Below are 9,368 nucleotides of genomic sequence, written 5' to 3'. Positions count from 1 at the left end.
AAGGAGATGGCAGGCTATCCCATCTCAAAAATTTACATTTACTGAGGGGTTTTTAAAGGAAGGCTTGAGGGAATGGAATGTGGGAGGTGAAAAGCAGGAGAGTAGGAGATGTGAGTTATGAAGGGTCCATTTCTATGGGTCAGGTACAAGGTCTTGCCAAGGCCTTATCTGGTTTCTGTTCTCATCTTTGCTGTTATCTCAGGACCCTGCAAGATTTTGATCTGTGCCGTGTACTTGGCTGGTGCCCAAGGTCAGCTTCAGTCATTTGGCCTTGATCATTTCTCAAAACTCTACAAGTCTCAAAGAAAGAAATGTTAGCTTTGCAAAGTACTAATTAACTTCTCAGCCTTGTTTTCCTACTTAGGGAGCGAGATAAGAAAGTCGGGGGATGGGAGAGAAAAAAACTGTCCTTTTTAAAGTCCACCCCAATCCTTCAGCCCAGGCGGCTTTAGGTTCCAACATGGCTTCAGTCCTGCTCACTCCAACACCACTTCAACTCAAGCCTTAACAACGAGGTGAGGCAGTGTTTGAGATGGTAAAGCCTCTGGATTCTGAAGTACACTTGGGTCAAATTCCACTTACTATGTGTAGCGTTTGGCCAAACACTTAACTGAGCTCATTTTCCTCATTTATTCAGCAAACATTCATTAAATAAAATATGCTACCATTCCAGTCTCTGGGACAGAGCAGTGAGTGAGAACAAAATCGCTGCTCTCGTGGACCTTACATTCTAGGAAGGATGGAAAGTGCTTAGGAAATTACAAGATGTATGTTAAATGTATAAAGTAAATGGTGATGAGTTTAAGGGCAGTGCGGGGAATAAAAGAGAGAACAAGGGTAGGGAGTGTGTATATTGAGGGAGAGGGAGGGTTGCAATTTTCTAAAGGGATGTCCAGTTAAGGGCTCCCTGAGAAGATGGCATTTGTAAAATGAAAATATAGTGTCTATTTCTCAAGCCTGTGTGAAGATTTAATAAGAAAATGCACGGATTCGTTAAAAAACAAAACAAACAAAAAACCTTCGATAGGTCCAAAATGGACCTGCGAGACCTCTACAGAAAGAAGCCCGCCTACAGCCAAATGGATGGGGGAACGTTAGTCATAGGGGAACGGTAATCGCGGTGGAAAGTTGCCCCAAACGGAACGTTAATCGAAGAAGAAACATTGGCTAAAGAGGAACATTAATTCGAGACAAACCTTGGGCACGGGGGCAACTTCTTCCGGCGAGTACAGTTACCCTAGCAACGACGTGCGCCCGCCTGGCGGAGGCAGGGACGGAAGTATGCAGGGAGAGATGGGCGGGGCTTGCGGCGGAAGTGGTCTCTCGGCCACCACAGACCCGGGAAGATGCTGCCTCTGTTGTGGTGGTGGCTGTGCCTCGGCCTGTGCAGCCTCTTGGTGGGTCAAGCGGAGGCCCCGAGCCCTGTGGAGCCGCCGGAGCGGAGCCGGCCGTACGTGGTGCTGCGCGGGCAGAACTTGGGTGAGCGGCCGCAGGCTGGCGGGCGGCGGAATCAGGCCTGTGTTTCTGTCGCTCCGAGCAGCCGGAGATTGGCCGCGCGGGGCTGTCGGGGGCGGGGGCGGAGGCGATGTGTGAGGGCTGGGGGTGCAGGTGGGGCCTCTCAGGGAGCCCCCCTCTCCGAAGGCCTGGGCTTTACCGCTCAGCACAGGGCCTAGTACCCAGTAGGCTGTGTTGCACGTGAGTGAACTGGGATCGAGAGACCTGGGTCTGCTCCTCTCTGGCTGTGTGGGCACAGGCTAAGCTACAAGGCGCATCATATACCCCATCCTCTCTTCTTTCCTAAAGGGACCAGTACTCGTAATAATAACGGTAGTGACAGTTGTTGAGCATTTCCTATATACCAGTGTTGTGTTAAGCACTATATATATGAATTCATTTGAGCCTCGCAGTAACTTAACGAGAAAGGAACGATTTTTCAGCTCTGTTTTACAAATAAGGAAAGTGAAGCTCAGAGAGGTGAAGTTATTTGCTCAAGTTTACACAGCTAGGAATTGGCGGCACCTAGTATTAGAACCTAGGTTTTGTGGGGCTTGAAACAACTTTTGGGAGGTGTATTAGTCCGTTTCTGTTGCTTATAGCAAAATACTCAGAACTAAGTGGTTTGTAAGGAAACAGAATTTATTGCTTACAGTTTCGGAGGCTGGGAAGTCCAAAGCCCAGGGAACACATCTCGTGAGGGTCTTCCTTGGTGGTGGCTTCAGTGACACAGGGTATCACATTGCGAGATGGCAGAAACAGAGAGAGAGAGAGACTTTAACCTGCTCTTCAAGGTTCCACCTTTCAATTATTATAATAGGATTTCTACTGTCCACCGTTTCAGTGGGGATTAAGCTTCAGTGGCTTTGGGGAGCCGTTCAATCCATTGCAGGAGGATTTCTTCAGCACACACACATACATATACATACATATGCGTATACATGGCACTGGAAGGAGCTCTGGAGCTTAAAGCTTGGGAAACTTCACAGTAAATCTCACCCTGTCCTGCCAAAGCTCTCCCTTCCCACTGCACCTCATTAGTACATCTCTGTATCTACAAAGTAGCCACATAGTATCATTTCTGGATTATCTTAACTCTAGATGAACTCAGTGCCTGCCATGTATTGAACCACTTATGTGTACCTAGCACTCTGCTAAGTAGTTTCCACACATCCCGCTTAATCCTTCTGAACAGGGTTTTGAATCTAGGTACTACTCTCATGTTGGATCAAATGATTTTTTTTTTTTTCAGGGGAAGGGGGCTTATCTTGAACACTGTAGGACGTTTAGCAGCATCCCCAGCATTTATCTTCTAGATGCTAGTAGCACTCCCCAGCCCCAGTCGAGATAATCAAGATGTCTGCAGACATTACCACATGTCCACTGGGGGCAAAATCCCTGTGGTTGAGAACCACTGTTGGAGAACAGTACTACTCAGGGTGATCTGCATACCCTCTGTAATGTGGGTCTGCAAACTATATGTTACCTGCAAAGAGATGGCCATAGAAATTGAGAATTCAACCACTGAAACAGATGATTAAGAATTGTAGGCCCATCTTGGTAACCATAGGAGCAGGCAGCCGATAACACCAGAAGCCTGCGTTGTGGCTTCTGTTTGCTCAGCGCTACTATGTTGAAGGAAATCACAAGGTGATATAAAGGAAATATTGTTTTAAATGTCTTTTATTCCTTTTGAGAAGTACAGTTTAGAAATGATTTCTAAAAGAAGTATCTAAATTCCTGCAGCCATTTTAAAATCTTTAATTGTATTAATAAAATGTATATCACAGGATGACTTAAGACAATTTGAAAATAATGTAAAGTAATAAAGGTGCATATTTAATTATATATGTCTGTGTATATATGTATATGTGTGTGTGTATGTACATATATGTATTAGTTTTAACTGTTAGTTTTACTACAAAAGCACCCAGCTGAAGGATGGTTATGCTGTGACCCCAGACTAATCAGACTTGTACAGTCATTTTAATATAAACGAAAGTTGGATGCAGAAAAAAAAAAAAAAGAAAGAAAGAAATTGAGAATTCAAAACTTAACAATTTCACATTGTTGCAACATCCACACAAGTAGAGACTAGTTCTAGGTGTCCCTGAACTGGAATCCTTTTCAGACGAAGGGAGCTGCTTATTAGTCATGCACAGTGGTTGTCTGAGACAGACTAGAAATTATAAGAACTAGGTTTTTTTTGTTTGTTTTTGTTTTTTACCACAGTTAGTTTGAGAAACACTTCCCTAGACAATCCTGTGCAGTGGGTATTTTTGTTTCCATTTTTACAGAAGAGGAAACAGAGAGGTTGGGTGGCTTTTGTAAGATCACATAGCCTGTCAATGGGAACCCAGATGATCTGACCCTAACCCCTGAATTCTTTTATCTTTTTTTTTTCTTTTGGTGGATGTCTAGTATGGGGATCCAAACCCTTGACCCGGGTGTTACAAGGCTGCACTCTCACTAAGTGAACTAACCATGAACCTTCTGGCCTTGATCACTGTGCTTTGCTGCCCGTCTTGGTCATCATAATGGCTGTTCATTTATCATATGCTTATTTACGTACAGCACTGTGTTTGCACTTCTTGAAGGTAACCATATTTAGGACTCAAGAAACCCTTGTGAGGTGGGTTTCATCTGTCCCATTTTGTGGATGCACAAAATGAGACTCACTTATAGGAAGTGTCCTTAAGGATGGACCAAAATAGTCTTTAAAGGTTCTGCCTGGACCTGCCTTTCAGGCAACTGATACCATGTGCAAGGTGCAGGGAGAGGTAAAAAGATGAAGAGTGGAAGAATTTATCAAGCCCCAAATGGATAGCTATCCAAATGGATATCATGAACCTAAAAACTCATGGTTTTAAGCTTTTTTTTTTTTTTTAAAGTAGATTTTCATTCCCCAATTCCAGTCCCCTGCATTCCTCCTTTAGGAGTTTTTTTTAAGAGCCCTTCCAAATGCAAGAAAATGGTTTAAAGGAATAAAGTAACTTTAAGTCCAACAGTAGTCAGAATCTTAGAAACTCAGAATTCAGGACTTTTGAAAATTAGGGCACGTATTTAGTTAACAAGGGCTACTTTGAGATATGACATTTAGCTCATGTGAGTCATAGATTTTGTTTAACAAAGACCTTAAAATTACTTCTGGCCTTTTGGAGTTATGACACACTGTCTTTGTCACCTTTTCTTTCCTCTCCCTCCCTCACCAAAAAAAGATAATCTTTCTCTATAGTTATTAGATAATAACTGGATTGAGCATAGAGGGTGAGGTAAAGGGGTCACATATACTCCAAAATTGTTGATTTAAAAAAAAAAAACTATGGTCAAATCTTGGTTTTTCAAAGGGACAGTAACCAGACTGGAGAACAACCATGTTTAGGCCCCAGTGAGACCTACAGCTGATTACTCAAGCTGAGCACCTGGTGGTATAGGATGTTAAGGACCTGGGCTTTAAACTACTAACATAACCAGTAACCTGCCAGAAGGCTTATTTATTCAACAGCAGCAGTGATGTGGAATCTTGTTTCTGTGACTGTCAGAGATCTTGGGCAGCATTCAAAATGTTACCTTTAACAAGCAAATATACATTTATATGTATCTGTGAGTATGTAGGTCCCATTTCTCATCTGAGGACCTTGAAAATTTTAGGTGTGAGATTTACTCTCAAAAACATAATAGGTTTGTGTAGTTAGTTAATTGTTTCTTTGGTCAGAAGATTCTCATCTAGACACTGAAATACTTGATTCTTTATTAAATCTCCAGATCTTATTAATGGCTTAAAAGACATTGTTGGACTCCCTGCTTCTATTCTTCTCCCCCTTCTCCACACAGCAGCTAGAGGGATCTTTTTTCCCAACTGAATCTCAATTGATTGATCATGTCACTGTCACTGAGTGACAGATCATGTCATTCTTTGTCTACAGCCCTCCAATGGCTTCTCTTTAAACTTAGAATAAAATCCTTGTTTCCTTCATGGAGTCCAAGGCCCTGCATGGACCGTTTCCAGCCTTCCTCTCTGGCTTCATTTCCTGCTGCTTCTCTTCCTTCACTCCTTCCATGCGTGCCTCCTTTCTGTTCACTGAACCTTCTGGGCTTGTTCTGACTACAGGGCCCTTCCTTGGCTGATCCTTGGGCCTTCAGCACTTGCCCTGCAGAGCTCCACAGGGCCAGCTTCTTCCTTTTGTTAAGGTCTCAGCTTGTGTATCACCTCCTCAGATGCTTCCTCGACCACCCTAGCTTCTGTTGCCTCTTTCCCCTCCATCACACTGTTTTCTTCACAGCATATCAAGCTATGTGAAATGCTCCTTGTTTACATTTCTCTCTTCCCCGTACATGGAGATGACTTGAGAGAGTTTGTTCATGGCTGTTTCCCCTGCACCTGACACAGTGCCTTGCATCAAGTGGCATTTGGTAAATTTTGTCAGTGAATGAATGAATTACAGGGCCTGGAGCTGCCGTTAGGAGGTAACCTGTTTTCTCTTTGTAGTGTTGATGGGAACCATTTTCAGCATCCTGCTGGTGACCGTCATCCTTATGGCATTTTGTGTCTACAAGCCCATTCGACGTCGGTGACAGCTGAGCGAGCAAGTTCTTCCACAAGTATCTGGGAACAGGATAAGTTGTGTTGCAAACAGGCCATTGGAGAAGCTGGATTCAGAACTTTCCTATTTGGAAGTGACCTTTGGTCTGGACAATTGGTAAATGCTAAATGATTTAGAAAAAACATCAACTAGCAATTATTTTTTTTCCTAACACTGTAATGCAAATAATTTGCCATTGAGTCTGCTTATTAATGTTTCTTTTTATATCTGGCTGTACTTGTTAAAAGTAAGACCTGAAGCTCCAAGGTTCAGTGTAAAGATGAAGCGCTCATGAGAAAGAAAACATGGAAACACTGCTAGTATTTGTAAAAGAACCACACTGGAAAGGACTACTCATTAATGCTTGAAATAGTAATAAGAGGAAGACAATGTGTAGACATTCCCTACTTAAGAACCATTTGGTCACAGTGTGTTAACCATCACAAATGTTTTTCATTATTGAGTTGACATAGAATGCTAGAATGACTTTTGGTTACAAAAGTCAGATGTGACCGTTGCTTCTTACCTGCATCTGGCTGTGCACTCAGATGCCTCCACTGAAGTCAGGGTCACATCAGTTAGGCCCTTTACCACGTGCACCCTTGGCCTGGAAGGCTCTGGGGTTGGACCGAAATGTGACTAGTTTGCCCATCTGAAAAAGAACTCCATCCTGCACAAATACATTGATCTCCCTTGTACTACACTTAAGCCTTTCCAGCCCATGGCCTAAAACTTCTGGTAGCTTTTCAGATTTTGAATCTGAGAGACTCACTAGGAGCTCCTTTTCAGCCCTGGGTAGGGAGGGCTCAACCAGCAGAAGTGCACGTTCACTGTGTTGGGCTGGTGTGTGTTTACACAAATTTAATCTCAACTTTGAAAATGCTGCTATTAGTTTGCACTGTTGGTGAACTGGATTTTTTCCCCCCACTGAAATGATACTTTTGTACTTAAAAAGTGGTTGTCAGTATTTATTTTAAAGGAGCTAGATTTTTTTGTTATTAAATTAAAATGCTTATCTTGTGCTCCAAGCACAGCACTGATCTTTTTTTTTTTTTTTAAACAACCTGCATTTAATGTGAAATAACTGATATGGGATACTGTAACTGACATAAGAATTTTGTTTGTAGCCTTATAACTTCGAGCCATTGAAATGTTCACTGTTCTGTGCTTTTGAGCAAAATGTTAATTAAAATTGAAGTAAAATCCTACATGCTGTTTTACTCCTAGTAATTTTTACCCAGGTGTTTAAAATGAAGGGGTGTTTGAATCTGATCTGATCTCTTAAGGAAGCACTGTGAAATGGAATTTTAAATTAATATGTGAAATAACACTGTTGCCCTAAGACAAGGTATTGATTATATCAGGAAACTGAGCCATAATTAAACTCAGGTTGGCCAGGGGTCAGGAGACCTGGATTCCTGTCATAGGTTCAGTTACAAACAGGCTTAAATCCTCCAGAGCCTCAGTTTTTTCATCTATAAAACGGTGATATACATACTTTCTTAATTGCTGTGAAGATCCAATCATGTAAAAACTAATACAGATGTAAATGGAATCACCACAGTTGGCCTGTCCCACAGAAGTTTGTGGTTATTGACTGTAGTTAGGAGCAATGGGTAGGATCCTGAGACACTGGCATTGACAGTTCAGCCCCATGAGTACACATCCCCACCTCATCTGGAACGCAGCATTTTGATATGCTGCCACAATAGTTATTGCCATTTTTAGGATTTTAAAAGGAGACGGTAAAAGCTTGCCAAGCCCATAAACCTTCTGACTTGCTGCTTGCTCAGTAAAGTGGCCAGATAGTTGGCTCATGTTCCAGCTTTCTGAAACAACTTTGCAATACTTTTATTTTATACACAAATCCAAAACCCAGTCTATTCCTTCAACCCAATTTTAACAACCGTTCTGTGTGAGATTTCAAGCTAACGTAAAACAAAGACTAATCTTGGCAGAAAGAGGACTATTGCAGGGGATGTGTAAAAAAACGTCAATTTGGGGAAAGAGAATTAACAATGAAAACTTTTATGTACCAAAGACTGGCCATCTAGTACTTTCAAGTGGAATTATTTTCCTGGCCTTTATCTTTGGGAATGTAGGGAGAAGTAGTAGCCAAACCTTAGACCTCAAAACCAAACTACTCATAATACCAGCTGTGTACCCAGATGAACACATTTATACCAATCAGATAAAAATGAATTATGTTAGCAAACACTAAACTTTATTTAAAGCTGAGGTTAAGAAGTCTGTGGTTGCTGCTTGAGACTTAGGGGCTCTGGAGTCTTACTAGTGCATTACATTTTTTCCAGCTGGTCCTCAATCTTAAACCCACACATACTTCTAGACATAGGTCTAGGTTGGACTTTGAACTCCATCACCTACTGCACCAAAGAGAATCATTTGAAACTTCCATAATCCAACTGATCGTCCTTGATGTTACTTGTGGTCAGTGGGAGACTGGGACCAAGCTGGTGGTCCCTTTCCTATCATTATTTAGAGCAGACTTTTCTGCTTCCTCAAGACCTCACATTATATATGGTACAACAATCTTGTTTATAGAGCAAACTGTCTTAGGAACTTTCTTATGCTGAGTTCCTAGACATGTCTTATGTGAAGTTGCTCAAGTAAAGTTTCCGCTGATATTGGGCCACTCAAGCTTTAATGAACCTAAAGATAAGAAATTATTCAGTTTTTAGTTTAAAAATCCACAGATATTACACCGAAGTTTTATTAGTTTTCTTCATAGTGTTCTTATCGCTCAAAGTATTGGTATTTACTTTCTCCCAAAAGCAAAGTAGTTCCATCATGTCTTCCCAGAAATACCAAGACCTCATTTCTAGAACCCAAACATTTTTACTGGCCACTGCCTTTTTTGTTTTAACACCAACATATTTAGGTGTAGGATGAGTCTGGAAGTCCTTTCATCTGAACTTAGAACAGCCTCACAAAGCACTTCGGCTTCAAAGGAAAGAACACACTGAGCTGATGTTGGTTTGGCTTCCCTCACTCCACAAAAGGCAGTCCACTTCCAGGAGAGCTGCAGAGGTGTCTCAGAGCAGCTACAGTGCTGGCTTGCTTTTAGTTTCCATCTGAAACGAGTACCATGGGGCATGTGGACTGTATAACTTGGGCAGGAATGCTGACGGGAGCATGCTGCCTTTGTAATAACATACAACTGAGCAATGTGAAGGAATTCCAATGTCCTAATAACATATAACAGGAAGTGTGGGTACATCCAGGGACTAGAAAAAACAATGTGAAAAGAGAAAAAAAGACTCAAAGACTGTC

General features: G+C 42.0%; 1 long non-coding RNA gene across 1 annotated transcript; it reads left to right on the top strand.

Annotated features, from left to right (window-relative positions):
• Nucleotides 1–1,312: 1,312 nt before the first annotated feature.
• LOC103601256 lies at nucleotides 1,313–7,285 on the top strand. Its single transcript, XR_551439.1, has 2 exons — nucleotides 1,313–1,479; nucleotides 5,984–7,285. It is a non-coding gene; the product is annotated as an uncharacterized LOC103601256 (long non-coding RNA).
• The last annotated feature ends 2,083 nt before the right edge of the window (nucleotides 7,286–9,368 follow it).

Source organism: Galeopterus variegatus, unplaced genomic scaffold (assembly GCF_000696425.1).
Source record: "Galeopterus variegatus unplaced genomic scaffold, G_variegatus-3.0.2 Scaffold3654, whole genome shotgun sequence".
Classification (NCBI taxonomy): domain Eukaryota; kingdom Metazoa; phylum Chordata; class Mammalia; order Dermoptera; family Cynocephalidae; genus Galeopterus; species Galeopterus variegatus.
Note: the sequence above shows the minus strand (reverse complement) of the source record. Positions and strands in the feature narration are given on the sequence as shown.